The sequence below is a fragment of the Zophobas morio genome, unplaced genomic scaffold, assembly GCF_036711695.1.
Source record: "Zophobas morio isolate AGI-343-1 ecotype UQ-CSIRO unplaced genomic scaffold, CSIRO_AGI_Zmor_V1 ptg000012l, whole genome shotgun sequence".
Lineage (NCBI taxonomy): Eukaryota > Metazoa > Arthropoda > Insecta > Coleoptera > Tenebrionidae > Zophobas > Zophobas morio.
The window spans coordinates 14,379,774-14,399,634 of record NW_026972117.1 but is presented as its reverse complement, the minus strand read 5'-3'; the positions used below and the strand labels follow the sequence as shown (position 1 = coordinate 14,399,634).

General features: G+C 34.7%; 1 protein-coding gene across 2 annotated transcripts in view; it reads left to right on the top strand.

Annotated features, from left to right (window-relative positions):
- The first annotated feature begins 10,330 nt into the window (after window positions 1-10,330).
- Window positions 10,331-19,861, top strand: part of LOC135128356 (heterogeneous nuclear ribonucleoprotein C) — a 673,355-nt gene continuing 663,824 nt past the window's right edge. For both annotated transcript variants that reach the window (XM_064055266.1, XM_064055267.1), the window contains exon 1: window positions 10,331-10,460. The gene's annotated coding sequence lies outside the window, so the exon portion shown is untranslated. The remainder of the gene's footprint in view (window positions 10,461-19,861) is intronic.

The following is a 19,861-nucleotide window of genomic DNA, read 5'->3' as shown; positions in this document are numbered from 1 at the left end:
GAGGACTTTTTCAAAAATGAAACTTCCCACCATGAATGCCAATTTCGATCCATTTTCGACGTAATTATGACTTGACCGGACCTAACCTGACTTGATCTGACCTGATCTGACTTCAAAGTGCGAAATTATTGTCTATTATTACTGTCAAAATTGGAAAGCAATAGAAAACGTAAGCCTGAACAAAGCAGAATTAAAAAGTGAAGATGTTCAAGCGTCAAGCAGATTGACTAATCAGAAGACATCCTAGGATGAGGTCCAGAAACTGTTATAGTTGAAAGATTTGGTCGAAATGGGACACCACGAAAACATTTTTTAATTCAAATAATACAAGGCTTCGGATTTTAGGTTGTTAAAAAGTTAATAAAAGGAGACGTTTTTAGGTTATAAAAATCTTAGTTTAGGTTAAAAACCTGGAGGAAAAAATATTTGCTCAACGAAAAAGCATACATCAAAAAAATATATATTAAAAAACAAAACATTATAGAAACAAATATTTTGTGTAACAAACAAAACAATGATTAAATAAACAAACAATCTATAGTTACGTCCACTAATTCTAAAATCGCAAAAAAATGGCGATCAAATTAAAGCAAGTCGCATTTAACAAAAAACAAAATAATAATTCAGGTATTTAAAATGAGTTACAAAAGCAAACTATATATTTCTCTAAATTTTCGATTGTAAATTTATACCTTTGATCGCTTAAAACACTTTTAAGTTTTGAAAACGTGCGTTCCACATCACAAGAAGTGATGGATGCAAAATTAAATATTGAACAATCTACGTTTTCATTTATGTATGTATTGTTGGTAGCATTTCCATTACCGCAAATTACGTTATTTACTGAACATATAAAATCGTATCCTGGATTTTTTTTTAATGGAGAACATAATTTTTGGAACGCCATTTCCCCCATCTTTCCTGGTGTGTTTTTTAAAGATGTACACACTTTTTCCACAATTTCTATACTTTGGTTTAATTTTAAACCTATAGTTTCTAATTGTTCTATTGCATCAGCAATAATTTTAAAGTGAGTTTTAATGTACGAGAGTTCATTTTTAACGTTTGCTTTATTCAGGAATTCTTGAGCTTTTTAATGCTTTGTGCATCTGTGGCTTCAAAAGACATTACAACCTAAAAATATTCAATATAAGAATGATAAGAAAAAACCATTATATATTTACTGACTTGTTTTAAAACATCAAAGTGATCTACATAAAACAATGCTGCTTGAATCCAAGTGCCCTACCTGGTTAATACAGGTTCAGGTGGGAGAGGTGTATTTGGTAAACTGTTTTTATAAAATTCTTCTCTTATTGGTGCTTTTAAAAAGATTTTCTTAACATTGCTAATTATCCCATTGACATCTGGATAAATCAGTCTAATTGTTTCAGACACTAAATGTAACTCATGTGCCAAACATTTTAAGTGTGTTATATTTTCATAAAACACCTTCAAATTAGTACCAGTTTTGACCATGTATGAAACACCATCTGATACAAACCATTTAACTTTTTTGTGTTTAGTTCCTTGGGCCACAATAAAGCTACAAATTAACAATTAAATAAATTATAATAATTTCAATGATTCGTTTATAAATCTCGAGATTGTGTTGCTATTAGTTTTATCAAGCTGCTTCAAAGCTAGTACAAATGGACGGCCATCTTCTTCAGAAGATAACTTTCCAATTACTAAGTGGGCTATGTATCTTTCTAATCTGTCCGTCGTCTCATCGACGCTAATCCATATATCATTATTGCCAATAGAATTTCTAATTTGTTCAATTACCTGTAAATTATAAAATTTATGTTAAAAAGATTAAAAAAAAAAATTCTAGTGCTCACCATATCGTAATCTTTTGGTAAATAATTTTTTCTCAGAGTGCTTTCTGAGGGTAAGTGCCTTCCTGTATATTTATGCATAAAATGTTTAAACTCAAGACAACTAACTTTATTCCATGGAATATTTGCTGCGGCAAATGCCCTACATAAATCGGTGCAAAATTGCGTAAAATCATTGTCGCAACTAATGTTTAATCAAGTGTGTTTACTGGATTTATTCTCGTTCTTTTTATGTGCATCGCCACTGCAGTGTTGTTCAAAGTGTGATTTTTTTTCGCACTTAAACTAGGAAACAAAAATGTGAACATAATTCAAGCTTCAGTATTTTAAATATTTACTTAGAACTTTTCCACACACTTTGCAGAATAACTCATTGTCTTTGGTTGAAGAAGGAAATTGAAAATTAGTATCCAAATTATTCCCTAACCCTAATTTGATTTTACCTTTCATGGATGATTTTACCTTAGGCATTTTGAGGATTCTTTATTGTATGCACAAAAATCAAAACCGGCCCCAGCACACTCACTAACACGCAAAGACACTCACTATCACTAACAATAAACTTCTAAAATAAAATGCTTTTTCAGAGATTCACCTCCTTCCGGCTATAATCTAAATGAAATGCAGACCAGCGTTGTCAGTTGGCTACACCAACCCGTACCATTAAACTCAAGGGCGTTGTTTACAACCCATTTTTAAACAATTTGCCAGCCAAAACAATGAATTCACGGAAAATCTCTATTGTGCAAGTATGTCCGCTTCGTTGGTCGTGGAATCCTATTTTAAGTCTTTTAAAATTTAAAATTAGGGCGTTTAATTAACACTTTAGGTCTCTAACGGTAAATTAGGCATTAGGAATTCTGCACTTTTTGTGTTACTTTAATATCTGTGTTTTACGAAAATATTATTCGGTATTTTGCCTACAGAAGGTGAAAGTGTGATTTTAACAGCATTTTCAATATGCCAATTAATGTGCTAAATGCCCTAAAATTTTTTATGTAACTTTTTTCTTCTCATTTACTGTACAAAAACGGGACAATTGTTCTCTACTGCCCTACCTAAAAAACGTTTGGATGTAAACTTGAGGCTTAAAATTAATTTTGGACACCGCCGGCAACTGCCATCAACTTGGGATCTAAACAATTACAGTGAAAAATTTTCATAGGAATTATAATAGTTGCAGTTTATTTTTCCTACTTTCGACATTCTACTACCATAAAATAAAAACTCACCACTTACAGACTTCTGATATTCTGTGCATATATTATGAGTAAGTAATCCAGTCATTTGTAGTTTTTGTAGCACTTCATGGTGTAAGATTTAATGGTATTTGAAAATGCGATTGCTACATTCCCATTAAAAGCATAACGTGTCAACGTTTTGTAAAACATATTCAAAGGGAATCGATGTTCATATTATACAAAAATTTTCAGAGTCAGCAGTCGATTTATTGTGCCGCTTTCTTTGCTCTATTATGCTACTATATGTTTCTTTAAAAATACAAATATAAATAGAATTATAAACTCACTACTTGCTGTTAGATTAGAATCAAAGTTTATGTAAGCACTGTTGAGCTACGTGGTTGCAATTTAGTAGTAAAACTTATAATATAAATGTTGTTTCAGTTGCACGCTTACTCTCCAAAAAACTAACAAAACTTTTAATTACATGTTTAACAAGTCGCATTTTTCACCTAATCCGCTTCATCTATTCAAATAATAAAACAGCATTAAAAACACAATATAAAAGTTATTGAAGCTCAATGTTGTTCTTAAATCCTCATTTTTAAGCGTCGCTCCAGAAGTTTCTCCAGACAAAAACCGTACAAAAGACAGACAAAAATAATAGCGCACGACTGCAGCTTGAGACGCTGGGAAAAGAGCTAATCTGCTGAGGAACTTAATGCAACAATTGAAATAATTGCGTCGAAAGCAGCCAAACAATTAATTCATTTGAAGGTATTGGGTAAAGTCTGCAAGTCGGCGTGATAAGATTAAGTTTCATTTTTTTCTCTAAGTTTGATGCTGTTTTCAGCTTTTCGACAGAGATGATAAGTCCGGATACTAATTCAGCAGAGTGCTCGTGTTCGGAGAATCTAAACATTGAAATTTTAGAACCGACGTAAATAAAATTAAAAACTTCATGAATCCGGAGCAAAAACCGTGCAAACAGTGTTATCCGTGCGCCATTGACTCGTAAATATTTTACACATGTCAACAGGATCCTCCATTACCGATATTGCTTTGTGTAATTTTTAAATAAAATATGAAACGATCCATGCACTTATTTTAATTACTATTTCGGACTGTGTTCGGGCGAGGTTTACGATGGTGTTCGCTGTGTTTTCACCGGAAGGGTGGTTAAGGATCTGTTTAGAGGAAAATTAATATACGATCTACAACAGCTTAAAAATAGCGTTTTATTTTGTGCTCAACTACCATGTTTGATATTTTTACTTCACGGGTGCAAGGTAGTCATCATCTGTTTGGTCATTCTAGCCCCAAATCTTGATGACATCATCTTATTTTATTTATTACATAAATCTTCCTTGAAAATTTGCTCGGAATGTATCCATATCCACATTTTTGAGCTTACATAGACGGCTTATCGTAATAATCATAATAATAATAACAATAATATTTCCAAAATTACTTCTTTGTCTGCTGTATAGGCTAGGTTAAGTTCAGAATCAAACACCAGAGGCTCTAGATTTCTAGAACAAAACAACAAATTCTTTCAAAACTAAAATACAAGGGACATAGAAGATTCTCTCAATTTCGTTCTAAATCAAACACTAGGAGCTCCCAAGAATCTTTCCAATTATTTAAAAAATAAAGAACCAAAAGCCTCGAGGTTCTTTCAAAATTGTTCTGAACCAAAACAAAAATGACCTTCAAGATTCTTTCAAATTTGTCCTGAATCAGGGAAATAGAAGGTTTCAGTTTCATTCTAAATCAAAATGCTAGGAGATTCCGAGATTCTTTCGAATTATTTAAAAAATAAACGCCAGGGGCCCCAAAGATTGTTTCAAATTCTTTAAAAAATAAAACATCAAGAGCCCCACGATTTTTGCAGATTTGTTCTAAAACAAAACACCTGGGGTTTCCGAGATTCTTTTAAATTCTTAATAGGAAAACATGACGGGTTTCCTAAGGGTCTTTGAAATTAGTTCTAAAACAAAACAGCAATCGCAACGAGATTTAAAAAAAAAAATAGAGCAGCAGTGATTCGAATCTCTCAAATTTATTAAAACATAAAATGTCAAGGACCCATACGATTCTTTCAATTTCGTTCTAAATCAAACATTAGGACCTCCCAAGGTTCTTTCCAATTTGTTCTAAAACAAAGCACTAGGGGTCCACAAGATTCTTTCAAATTCGTTATAAATCACAGCACCATACAATTTCGTTCTAAATCAAAACACTAACAGCAGCGACTTCCAAGATTCTTTTTAATTTCGTTGTAGCGAAACTACGTGCTATATATACTACTATTTAAAAAATAAGGCACAAAGTGTCCTAGGTTCCTTCATATTTGATTCCAAGATTCTTTTTTAATTCGTTCTAATTTAAGCAATCAACCTACTAAATGCTCCCAAGATTCTTTCAAATTCTTAAAAAAAAAACATGCAAGAGGCCCTCAAGTATCTTTGAAATTCGTTCTAAAACAAAACAGCAATGGTTCTGAGGTACTTTCAAAAATCTAAATTAAAACACTAGGAGCCCCCAAGGTTTGTTAAAATTCCCTAAAAAAGAAGGAAGCAAGTGTTCCCAAGTTTTATTCAAATTGATTTTAAAACAAAACAGAAATGGATTTCAAATTCTTTTAAAAAATAGAATACCAGACTATCAGCTTCCAAGCTTCTTTCCAATTTATTAAAAAATAAGGAACCAAAACTCCTTCAGTATTTGTTCTAAAAAAAACACCTAGAATCCTCAAGTTTGTTTCGAAGTCGTTCTAAATCAAAGCAGCAGACACTCAGAAGGTCCATTCGATTTCCTTCTAATTCAAAACACTAGGGGATCCCAAGACTCTTTACAATAATTTGACACCAGGAGCCCCCAAGATTTTTTCAAAAATAAAACACCAAGAGCCCCAACGTTCTCTGAAATTTGTTCTAAAACAAATCACCAATGGTGACGAGATTTTTTCAAATTTTTTCTAAAATAAAATACCACGGACTAAGATTCCTTCGAATTCTTTAAAAAAATAGAATACCAGTGACTCGATTCTTTCAAATTTTTTAGAACAGAAAATATCAAGGATCTACAAGATTCTTTCAATTTTGTTCTAAATAGAACACTTGAAGCTCCCAAGGTTCTTTTCAATTATTTAAAAAATAGAAAACCAAAAGCTTCGAGATCCTTTCAATTTTGTTCTAAAACAAAACACTAGGGGTATTCAAAGTTCTTCCAAATTCGCTGTAAATCACGGCACCAGGAGCTCAGAAAGTTTATGCAATTTGGTTCTAGATTAAAACAAATTCTTTCCAATTATTTCAAAAGTAAAACACCAAGGGTTCCAGTGTTCTTTCAAATTTATTCTAAAACAAAACAGCAGTTCGAAGTTATTTTTTAAATTTCGTTCTAAATTAAACATTACGAGCTCCCAAGATCCATATTCTTTAAAAATAAGGCGCAGGGTAACCCAGGTTCTTTCAAATTTGTTCTAAAAGGAAACATCTATTTTAATTCGTTCTAAATCAGATCACTAAACGCTCCCAAGATTCTCTTAAATTCTTAAAAAAAAAACACGAGAGGTCCGGAAGGGTCTTTAAAAAACACCAATAGCCCCGAGGTTCTTTCAAATTCTTATAGAAATAATATACCTACCAGGGACTCAGAAGATTCTTTCAAAATCATGCAAAAATAAAATTTCAGGGAACCAGAATATTCTTTTAATTTCGTTCTAAATAAAACACTAGGAGCTTCCAAGACTCTTGTCAATTTATTAAAAAATAAGGAACCAAAAACCTTAAGGTCTTCCAAATTTATTCTAAAGTTTCTTTGGAATTCGTTCTAAATCAAAGCAGCAGAGATCCATAAGGTTCATTCGATTTCCTTCTAATTCAAACCTCTTTTTAATTTAAAATTCCGGAAGATTTCAAAATTTTTTCAATAATTTTACTCCAGGAATCCCCAAGAGTTTTTCAAAAATAAAACACTAACAGTCCCAAGGTTTTTTTCAAATTTGTATGAATGAAGCCACTAGATGCTCCATTTTTTTTTTATTCTTAAAACAAAACGCGAGAGGCCTTTGAGGTTCTTTCAAATTCGTTCTAAAATAAAACCACTCGGGTCTTCCAAGATCCTTTTTAAACTGGTTGTAAATCAAACCACTAGATGATCCAAAGATTATTTGATATTCGTATAAAAACGAAAAGCCCCCAAAATTCTTTCATATTTGTTCTAAAACATATACCTACATCAGGGGCTTCCAAAATTCTTTATGGTTCTTTCAAAATTAAACAAAAAGAGCCCCAAGGTTCTATCAATTTTGTTCTAAAACGAAATAGAGGCGGCTTCCAAGATTCTTTTTAAAATCGTTCCAAATCAAACTTCTAGATTCTCCCAAGATCGTTTTAAACTCTTAAAAAGAAACACGAGAGTTCTCTAAGGTTCTTTAAAAATTGTTCTAAAACAAAGCACCCGGAGCTACCAAAATTCGTTTTAAATTCGTTCTAAATCAAATCACCATACCAGCCAAAGATTCTTTTAAGTTTCTAAAAAAAAAAAAACACGAGACGCTCTCGAGATTCTTTCAAATTTGTTTTAAAATAAAACCATCCAGTGCTTCCAAGATTCTTTTTAAACTCGGTCTAAATCAAACCACTAGATGATTCAAAGATTTTTTGATATAAGTACTTAAAAAAAACGAGAGGCTCCCAAGATTCTTTCATATTTGTTCTAAAATATAAACCTCAGGGGCTTCCAAGATTCTTTCCGATTCTTTCAAAATCAAACAAAAACAGGTTCTAACAACTTTATTCTAAAACAAATTAGACGCGGCTTCCAAGATTCTTTTTAAATTCGTTCTAAATCAAACCTCTAAATTCTCCCAAGATTCTTTTAAACTCTTAAAAAGAAAACACGAGAGGCCCTTAAGGTTCTTTAAAATTTGTTCTAAAATAAAGCACCCCGAGCTACCGAGATTCTTTTTAAATTCTTTTTAAATCAAACCACCATATGATCTGAAGATTCTTTTAAATTTTTGAAAAAAAAAAAACACGAGACGCCCTCGAGGTTCATTAAAACTTGTTTTAAAACAAAAACACCCAGGACTTCCAAGATTTTTTGAATTTTTTTCTACATATACTAAACCGAAAAATGCTCCCGAGGTTCTTTTCAATTCTTAAAAAAAAAAACATAAAAAACCACCAAGATTCTTTCATATCATTCAAAAATTAAACACAGGCTTTTTCAAACTTGTTCTAAAACGAAACGTCCGAGACTTCTAAGATTCTTTTTAAAGTCTTTCTAAATCAAACCATTAGATGCTCCAAAAATTCTTTTAAATTGTAAAATAAAAATGCCCAGAGTTTCCAAAATTCTTTTTAAGTCACTTTTTTCAATTTTTAGTTTCGTTGCACTTCTTACCTGCAATCTGCAATGGTGATCTGAACTTCTGGGGCAAGCCCAAGAAATGCTACTGAAACATGTGTGCAACTACTAATGAAAATAATGAGACGTAATGTCAATCTAATCGGACTAGAATATTACTAGTTTTTCCCCTCTTTCTTATTGTTTTATTTTTCTTATTTTGTCTCCAGATTTAAAAAACTGAATTTTGTTAACATGGATTTAAATATTATAATATAAAAAAAAACAAGATGCTATGGCTTCTGTAAGATTATTTAAATGAACATTTTTACTTCTCGAGTGGAAAATATGTATTTCATAGATAATCACTGAAACTACTGGATTGATTGTTGGCAAATTTTGTATGTATGTCGGGAATGTCCTGTAGATGGTAAAACATTCCCCAAAACTTAGTTAATCATCCCTACTAAGAATTTGATGAAGTTATCTCAAAAGATTCTATATTAAAATGATTTAAATGTGATCAGTAATATAATCCTGCACTTGTAGTGCATGAATCTGCTTTGAGTTTTTCTTTTAGGCTTTAAATTTTCGTAACAAAAATTCAAATTTTATGATCACCTTTTATACTAGTATAAGCGGCAGTCTAATTACTTCTCTGTAGTATTCTTGAGTTCGTTTCCGCCTTCTAATCCGAGAGCATCGCTTTCGAAGCGCTGAGTGGGTGGATTGTTGTTTTGTCTTAAACTCTTACCTATTTATCAAATCAGATCAAATATAAAAAACTGTGTTTTTGTAACATAATGCGTTCGAATCATAGACAGTGGCGGAATATCGTAATCAAAGTATGATATGTTAATGAATGCAGAAAAACAAGCTCCAAAACAATTCTAAAAAATATAGTGTTATTAAAAAAACAGTTTGTAGAATTCACTGTTGAGTATTGTCGAAATAACCTTCGATCAATTTTCGAATAGAATTTTGTTATTAGTTTTTCAGTTTAGGGTTTCTAAGACCATGTACGATGGTGTCAAATACATAATAACAAAACTCCCATAATATGCGATAATATAACTTAATCGTCTAATTTTCTGTTGACATAAACACGTTTATGTCTGGACCTATTGCATGTCTGGAACCCAGCATAGAATTTCTAAACAGTTTAACGTACAGTAATTGACCAATTGTGTAGCAAACTTCTCCAATTAAGTTTCCAGTAATAAAATACACGGGTGACTTTTATTGTTAAAGAACTATTTAAATGCTAGCAAAGCTTTTACATTTTTAATAAAATTTCCCTATTGAATAGGTTCAGTCACATCAAGTAAATGCAGTAATCGACCACCACGTAAAGTATTAAATTTGAAAAGAATAAATTAATATTATTCGGTTAGGAATGATTAAGGTTCTGGGTAACACAGTACCCAGTTGTCGAGTTTGTGCTTGCATTAATTATAGCGCTGTCACTTTATGAAAATAAGCGAACTATAATTTCATAACCGCTCCTTAACAACATTATCCTCAATTAATGAAATTTGTTTCCAGTTTAAAATTTTTTCGCAAAAAAAACTCCGCTCATTCCACCTCTTGTTTCTTTTTCTTTAATCGCCCTTTTTCCATTTTCTAGCCGACTTCCCATCAATCCTTCCAATGTTTTCCTAGACACATCCTTGCATAAATACGTCAAGTCCTCGCACTTATCCAGCGCCTGCCAGCCGCCGAAATTTATTGATATCAATGGAAATTCGATTTGTAGGACAACAGATTTTTCACCTAGGATTTATACGAAAGGGCACCGAATTCAACAGAATTCCCAAGCCGTTTTCACGTAACTTGATGAAGTACGCAGCGAAAAATGCCGAACCGCGTCGTGCAAAATCGGCCGCGCGATGCGCTAATGTTTACAACCGGCGTCGCGACGCCGCTTTCTTCAGTTTGCCGCAAAGCGTCGTTCCTGATCGACGTCGCGACGACCGACGCCAGACCCGTGCGCGAAGTGGTTTGAGTGTGAGAAAGCTTTCGATTTTGGAGTGGGTTTTCAGTGATTTGTGGCGCGATTCAGCCAGGTTTCAGCTAAAGGGTGAGTAGGATTTTTTACGCCATAGAGTGGCTTAAACTAATTTTTTGAAATTTTTGTCAAAAAAAATGAGAAATTCTGAAACTTCAGCAAGTTCCACGAACTACAATAACCGTGATAAGTTTTGCCGGTGAAAGGTGGATTCTTGGTAGATGAAAGTTTAAAAGCTCGTTTCCTGAAAACATTTTGTTTGTGAAGTTTGACTTCGGGAAATTTTCTTTGAGATTCGAAAACTTCTTTAACAAAACATTAGTTCTGTATGAATAATCGTAAATTAGTTAGTTGATCACTGGAAGCTAAAGTTTATGTGAGTAAATGACTATTTCAAGTGAAGACTTGAAGGAACGAAAACAGATCAGAATATTATTGTTTAGTTTCTTGTGAAAGCTTGTTAATCTTAGTTCGCTGAAACTGCGGTCTGAAAATTAAAGAAGTGCACTTTTCGCAGCGAAGTTTATTGACGTAAAACTAAGTTAAATTGAGTAAAACATATAAAACGAAAAAACTGTTTGAATTGAAACTTGAAATTGTAGCATTAAGCAATTATTATTATTTTGGTTCCACTATGAGTATTTGAGAAAGCAAACAGCGAATTTGAATTTGTTGTGATTACATTAGTGGAAAATAACAAATTGAAGATAAACATTATACGAAATGGAAATTACATTTTCTAACTAATGAGTTATAAATAAATCGGAATAATAGGAGGCACAAATGTGCTGTTTCAGTCTGAAAAGGATTGTTATTTAATAAATAATTGCACTCTGAGCACTATTATTTATTAAAGTATAGCCGACTTCAATTTTCTAAAAACTATTTTCTGCTTGTTTAAGTTAAGAGTAAATAAAATACTTTTCAATTAAAATCAACAGATTATAAAATTATGTTCTCAGTGTCGTTCTAAGTTTTCGCTTGGACAACATAAATAAAAAAATGAAAAACTTATATAAAACGCAGGAAAAACGTTCAGATTGAGCTGAAAGTTCGCTACATTTAGATTTATTTTCGAAAATTCATCTACTTATATTAATTTGGTTAAAAATGAAATTAATTTCTTTGTGCGTCAGTCCATACAATTTAAAGTGCCTTGTGTAGATTTGTTTTAATTTATTTTGGCAACAATTTCAAAGTGGTTTGAAGCAAATAATGTGCTGCTTCTAATAGTTCCGGTGACGTACACGAAAATCGGAATCATTGTTCATTGTACGGCATGTTAAGTTTCACATTCGAACCAGCGTTCAAAATTCAACCAAGAATAGACTGACAAATTCGATTAATTAAAAAAATCATGGTTGGCAACAATTTTCTTATTTTAGAGTTCTTTCACACTGTAACGGTTGTAGGAAAAATGTTTAATTATGAACGGAGAAAAAAATTAAAACTGCTTTGTATTTCTGTTATCCTGCTGTTGAAAGAAATGGAAAATCGATGTAAGTGCCATAATTATTTCATTAAGTAACAGGTGCCGCAGTATAGAATTCTAATTACCCTGCTGCATAAACATTGTCAGAAACAACAAAGTAATCTTGGTTTAACATCTGAATGCATACGCAATGGCGTCAGTAGTTCCTGCTCAAAATTACATGGAATTTAAATCAAAGAAAACAAGATTAACTAAAATTATTAAAGAGCTTGCCTCAGCAGGAATAATGACTCCACACTAACTACCCCAAGAAAAACACACTTCTTTCTTTATTATTCATATTACACAATTAAAATCAGCAGTTTGTAAACCCGTAAACTAAAAAATGCAAATAAAGCCGCCGCCTTAGAAATTCCCATTTGCAGAACAATACAAAAATATTGATTTGCGTGTTTTTAAAATTACGGCAGGTAATAAAGTGTGTTGGCTGCACTGCAACGCAAGATTTATTACCCCCCGTATATTTCCTTCAAACTATATGGCACTGTACTAAAATAAACCACACAAACTCAGCTAAAAGTAACCATTTTCTAAAAGCGTGTTACTCCCCATCCCATATTTTCTTCGATAAATTACAAACTGCGATAATGGCAGCTTACGAAATGGGTTATTATGTAATATTGATGAAAGATTGTACGAGGCGATAGGGCTGCGATTGGTGCAGAAAACTGTTGAATGTCGACACCGCTTAATCCGGACCTGTGTTTGTTCACGCAAGGTGCATTGGAGACGGATCTGCATCAGCACGCAACGAAAAATGTCTTCAGTGCTTCAAGGCTCCGTACTGCGATCCCCCTTTTCCACACTTTCTAGCAGCGATCAAAAAAATCCATGCAAATTCGCTATGAACACCTCCAACTTGGAAACAAAAGGGGAAAAATTGACATGTTTGTTGGACGAAATTGATGAATGTTTCCGGCCGACCCAAAAAGAAATAAATGATGTCTATCTCTTAACTTTGATAGATCCGAAGTAACATAATCTATATTCAGAAAATAAATAATCAATCATACCCAGCCCGGCGCAACAATTTTCCGCAGAGCTGGCCGCCGGCTGAAACCGCTCAACACAAATATTTAAGCTTTTCTCCTCAAACAGTCTCGTTTTAAAAGCACAAATGATTTTCGCATCGAAAATAAAAGAGTTCGGTTTTTAATCGCGTTACGATTCGTAGATTTCGAACGGAAATTACGGGGTCTGGGATCGATCGCGGAATTACGTTATGGTAAATTCGCGGACAATTACGATTCCTATATAGAAAAAAGGTGCCCCAGGCCCTGCAAAATCTCATCCAATAACATGGAAATGCGAATTGTTTGTCGGGCTGGAAATGCTCAACGCGCCCTTTGATGGATAATCGAAGTTGGAATCGTTTCCGGACACTCGGGAGGGGAGTGAGAAGGGCGCTGAGGGCGAAGAGGGGCTGCGTAAGCGCAGATGCGCACAAACAACTCTTTATTTATTAGTCAATTTTTTTTAAATTTTTTTTATAGTTTTACATAATCTTAAAAATACCTCACGCATTATAGCGTTTTTTCCCGCAGCGTATTTTAGTGTTTTTATCGAATTTATTGCGTACATTTGGACACACTGTACGCATTACGGCTAATTGTTATGTTCAACCACGTCCCCAAACTAATAAATAATTAATTGTACCATAATTGGTGCAAATTGGGGTGCCAATTATGCTAACCAAATACAGATATTATCCGAGTTGTAGTAATCAGTATACAGAATAAACAGAATATTTTGATTGACGGCGAAATGAGGTTAGCTCCTGAATGCACAAAAATTATTCCACGTGTTTTCGATTTTTGTATGCCGTCTGAAAATTATTTCGTAATGAAAGTCAATTACATATCTTTGAAATCAACACAAAAGCAAGTTAATATTTTCTGACTCTATAGTAGAATAACTACGACCCTGTTCGAAGTTTGACGACCGTTAAGCTTAAACAGCCGATCTATAATTTATGGTTTTATTTGTAGATTGGGGACTTGGGTTCGTTTACTTTTCTTCCGTTTCTGTCTATCTATCTGTCTGCCGCCTGTTCGAATTTTTAAATAACGTTCGAAACTACTCGACCGATTGTTGTCAAATTTTATACGTGTCTTAGGAATGTCGTGCAAAACGTTAACCAAAATTTGGATAAACGTCTCAATCGAACATTTTTCTCGAGATGAAAATTCACTGGTGTCATTGTAACGGCAAAATGACCCACCCTGTTTTATTTTTGTGAAAGCGTTCGTTATAAAATTTCGTCTTTGTTTGTTTTAGCATTTAACGGATACGACAAGTTATATTTAGAAAAAAAATTGAAATAATATATAACCCGCTATAAACCACATTCTTTTGGGGGGTACTAAATAATTTCGTATTTACGCTTATTGTTCCACTCCTCGCTGACATTTTTTTTTGTGTATTTAATACGTAACAGTCGACACCATCACTGATATAATCTCTAGATTACCGAACAATCATGTTTTATTTAAAACTTTATTGTTCTGAAATAGCTTTACGAGCGCTTTTATTACCAACAGGTAGCCCGAAGCAATCAGATCTTGGCCGTCGCCCGTTTTTAAACACCACTCATAGACCTCAAACTATAGCATTTTCCTGTCATTTCAGCGCCCATTAACCTCCGCCGAAAAAAATCACCCGCGAAGCCCACTACACACCACGCAAATCCTCCTCGTCGGTAAAACAGATCCCCACCTGTCAAGCAAACTTCCAGCACAAGCAGCCGAACCGATCGTAAACCCGATAACCGTCCACGAATTCGTTTCGACAAATCGCTGTTTGTAACCTCCGTCGATAACCAACTTTTCCAACTTGTCGACACATTTTTTCGTCCATGTTAAAAGCCGAACGCAATCAGTGCACGTAAATCAAAAACCGCTAACGGCCGAATAATTGAATAATCTGTCGTTATCAAAGCGGAAAATATAAAAGTGTCGTGCAATATCAAAATTCGGGGAGCGGTTAATAATACATTCGACGTGAAAGAGGGTGTGCGACATTACAACACGCACGTCTGCCCCTCGCATCGCTGAAAAATGAACAAGGCAAAGCGGCTTGTTTAGAGCGGGCTTTATTATGGTTTATGATGGTTGCCGCGATTTTGGGGAGGCGGCTAGCGGAGGGGGTGGGTCAGGCATTTTTGTGCATGTGTACGGTTTTGTTTTAGGGAAATGTATGGAAATTATACGCAAATATCTTCATTTGGGAAAACGCAACGAGGAAACTGATTCGGAATGGAATCGATGTGAAAAAAGGGGTTGCCGTATTGTATTCCCGATCTCTGTAGACTTTAGTCGAACATGGTTTTTGTCTTTTTGTTGGCTATTATGCCTGACTGACGTGGTTTTTTTACTGTCACATCTGGACATGTATCTTTCATGCATGTTACTTCGCTTTTCAAGCATCAGAAAAATCATGTTTCTTTTTCTAAAAAACAACTTTTTTGACACACTAAAAATTATGGAAAAGGGGTCATGAGGTCCTTAGATTATCTCCCTACAAAATTGTCAATACAACCCTTTTGCAATAACGCGGAGGTTCTATAAATCCTATTGTAACAAGTATGTACATAACTTTTCGGCGTTCCTCCAAAAATAAGGCCGAGAACACGCGGCCTCCAGTTAGTTTTCCGAATAAAAACGGTCTCCAAAAATTCAGCGCACAGCTCTACAGAGGACCCCCTCAGTACTCCTACCGCTAGTGTTATTAACCACGTACTCAACTAACCTCGGAAGAATTTAAATATTAACCTCGACAAAGCTAGGAATTACCGTATCCTTTTTAGCATATAAAATGGCTATAAAGTTTCTGGTGAAAGTAATAGTAACAGTTCTCGGTCTCTTGCACTTCCATGCATGGGAGGTCTCAACACTAACATTTTTATATAACCAAAATATGTCAAAAGTACCGATCTAAAATTACAATTATGCTACCAATAATATCTACAATTTTTAATCGTTAGCAACTCCATCTGTTGTGTACACGGAGTATAATGGATGCTTTTAATCCCTTAGGACTAAACATTGTTAGTCTCCCAAATTTTGACATACTTGACGTGTTTTGTCATCCTTGTATTTTTATCAAAATATACAATCTGTCTGCAAAATCACCCTCCAAGTGTTGTCTAATGCTAATCCTAAGTTTTTCTTTTTTATTTATTCCTATATCGTACGTAGTAACCCTTCTACCATTCTTCTAAGATCCTAGGGTTTCTTGGCCGATACTGTTGAGGCCGTATCGTCCGCGTAGCACAGGATTTCCGTGTTTGCTTCTTACCTGGTCCTTACCACTGAGTTAAAGTACAGGTTCCAGAGCACGAGTCCCCTGGGATACACCCCTACTGCCAAATCTATAAGGACTACTCCGTTAGGTGACGTCCTGTGCATGAGTAGATACTGTACGATATGAACAGGTGATCCAAATTGTCATTCTCCTCTGTACCTTCGTGGAGTACAGGGCTGTAAATAGTTCGACTCTTTATTCTCTATATTCCGTCGATTTCCACTTCTACCATTGAGGATGACAAGTTTCGTTTGGTTTGCGACCAATTCTAGAGCTTTCTGTCTCTGATTATGCTGTACATTCTAGATTTTTTTGACCTATCTATTGTCCCCTATCATTTCGGTAGCTAAGTCGTCAACAAAACCTGCTCTTAGCGTGTCTACATTCCATATGAGAGATCCCAGGACCGACACTTGTGGTACTGCTCTCGTAATTGCCACTACTTCTAGATTTTTTCGTCTCTACGTCTTTCGTAATTATGTCCCATGACGTTGTGGAGGTTACGTCGAATTTGTAAACTAATGAAGTTGAACCGATTTAATAATTGAGAGTGGTCATAACGTTAACCAAGTTGAACCGATTTAATAATTGAGAGTGGTTATAACCTCGTTCAGGGTAAACTCCATTTAAGCGAAAACATAAAAATTTTAGGAATTTACGTTGTACTGATTCTATGTTTTTTATGTATATGTCGTACTGCGGATACCATATAATTGCCCCATATTCAAGACCTGACCTGACTATAACATAGTATAAATTAATTAAAGTTTCTATGTTACAATGTTTCTTTTTATACAGTTTCTGTATAAAAAGCCATACATCTTATAAGCTTTTCTCGTTATATTATTAATATGTTCTGAAAAACTAAATTTGGTATCAAAGAATATACCCAGATCTTTTGAACTCTCTTTACGTTTTAATACAGTTCCGTTGATATTATAGCCAAAGAATAAAGGTTCCACTTTTCTTGTATATGAGACGACGAAGCATTTGTCTTTATTAAGTGATAACCGATTTTGACTGCACCAATCAAACACGACATCGATGTTATATTACAGTTTCAAGTAATCATCTGTAGTATTAATTTCTAAAAATACCTTAATTTGAGATCGTCAGCAAATAATAGTTTTTCACAAGTAATATTTTCAACAATATCATTAATCAACAGCAGAAATAACAGTGGTCCTAGATTAGATCCTTGTGGTACTCCAGACGTAGGTATAATGGTTTTTGAATCAGTGAGATAGGAGCGAAACAGTTTAATTCAGAAAAACCAAACCTGCGGAGCTTATCTAGTAATACAAAGTGATCGATCTGATCAAAGACTTTACAAAAATCAGTGTAAACTGTACATACTTGACCTCTACTATCGATAGAATCAGAAACGTATTGTGAAAAGCAACGCAAATTAGATATGGTAGACCTTTTCTCAACGAAACCATGCTGCTGCGGGGATATGTAGCATTTTAAGGACGAAAAAAGCTGTTTGTATAGCAAAGTCTCAAATACTTTCGCAAAACTACTCAAAAGACTAATCGGTCTATAGTTTGTAATGTGGGTTATATCACCTGATTTGAATATGGTACATACATATGCTTTTTTCCATTGTTTAGGCATCTGATTTTGTTTTAAGATAAAGTTGAATAATTTGCAGAGAGGACTAGCCAAGACACCTGCACAATCCTTTAGTAAAAAACAAGGAACGCCATCCGGTCCTGTAGTAAAAGTGTCTATACAATTCTTTGTTCCTCATTACCTTTATTACGTCCACCGTGGAGCGCCTTTCTCAGATTCTATACAGATGATGGGATATTTTCTTTCTGCACTAACTGTTTCTTTACCCTAATGGTAATCAGGTATTCTAGTAGTTTGCTCAAGACATTCAAGAGGCAGATGGATAACTATGTGCCTTTTTTCTTGTGTTTTGTCCGTTTCTCCAAGAGTACCTACGAATTTAGCTACTTTCCATTCTGAAGGAATTTTTCCCTTTTTCAGTGCATAATTCATTATCCGCCACAATTCTTCAGTTTGCTCTTTTGTCAGCGCTACATGTGTTTTTTCCGGTATTCTATCCTCCGGGAACAGTCCCTGGGCAATTTCTAGCATGACTTCGTTTGTCAGTGATCTTATATCCTTTGCCCCAGGTATCTCTGTGTACTTCCTCGTATACTTTTCCCCATTTGACTGCTTTTATGGCTCGGTCTTCTGACCTCTTTGAATTCTACGAAGAGCTTTTCTTCTCCTTGGATTTCTCTCTATTTTTGTTCTAACCTGAGCTTTTTTTTCTGGTAGTGTCGGTCTTTTACCGATTAAAACCCCTTTCTCCTTATGGCTATGATTATCAGTGCGAGATCCTCCGTCATGCTTGTTACCCCTTTGGGCATCTTGATTTTTAGGATTTCGTCGTAATATATGTTTCACAACAAAGGTCCTAAAGCTGAGCCTTGCGCTATTTCACATGTTACCATCAACTTCGTTTCTTCGCCGATGTGCAATTTTCTGTTTGTGAAATGGCTACAAAGTACTCTTGTCAAGTATTCGGGCATATTTTTTCTTATGAGTTCCTCTATTATGCCTTTCTGCTATTTGTTTTGCTATGATATCTTTTTGGATTTTTTGTTTTCTAACCGCTTCTCTTTCCATATTATTGGAAATTCCCTATTTTTGATTAGTTTATTCATCACTTTGAGGCAGTATTCCGAGTGTTCTCTTACCATTATTTTTACCGTTTTCGCACGTATGCTGTCAACTCCTGGGGATTTCCCGGTTTTTAATCTCTTGGCGGTTTCTTCTAGGTCTTTTTTCTGAACAGATGTTCTTCTGTGTTTGGTTCTGGTGACAGTATTTGTTCCCATTTTATAGTTTCTTTTGTGGTGAATAATTTTAATGCTTCCCTCGATTTGTCTTCCTCCCCGAGCTCTACTTCTGGTGGTATTTTTATTTTATTACAAACTGTCTTGTAGCGTTGGCCTCTCACGTCATTATCGCAGAGCCTTTCCCAGCCTCTGCTTTTGCCTTTTTAAATACTTTCTTTTAAAAACTCTTTTTGGTCTTTGAATTCTCGATATTTTCTATTTCTTTCTTCTTCTGTTGTGTTCGCCTTAGTGTTTGCCTTCATCATCTCTCTTTTTCTTGAGGCACTCTTGTCTGTTTTGTGAGATTTCTTCGTTCCGCCAGTAGTATTAACTATTGTTCTTTGTTTTTGTGGTCCTTTTTTTGGGTATGTCTGGTGGTGTGGTGACGTATGGGTTCGTGTGGTATAATTCCTTTTTTTTAATGAATTTTTGCTCCAAGTTTTTTGTCAGCTTCCAACTTTCCTGTTTTACTTTTGTAGTTTTCTCCTGTGTGGACTTCAGTTCAAATGGTGGTCGCTAAGGTTTTTTTGTTGATGTAGTAACCTGACCTGACTTGACCTGTTTTTTCCGAGTTAATCCCCTTGGGGTGCACTACCTTGGCGTAAGGCTCCAGGTAACATTTACCGCCTATGATATGCGGCTCGGCTCACCTTCTGCCTGGCTCATCCACTGTCCGTCGCTTAGCCTTCAACTCATCGGGACCACCCTATGGCACTTCTTCGATGGGAAGAACGCTGCGTCCTCTTTTCTTATTTTCGTATCTCAGTTCCCAGTTCTATTTTGGTCCGCCTTTTCTTTGCTTCTTTCCTCCTCCTCACGGTCCT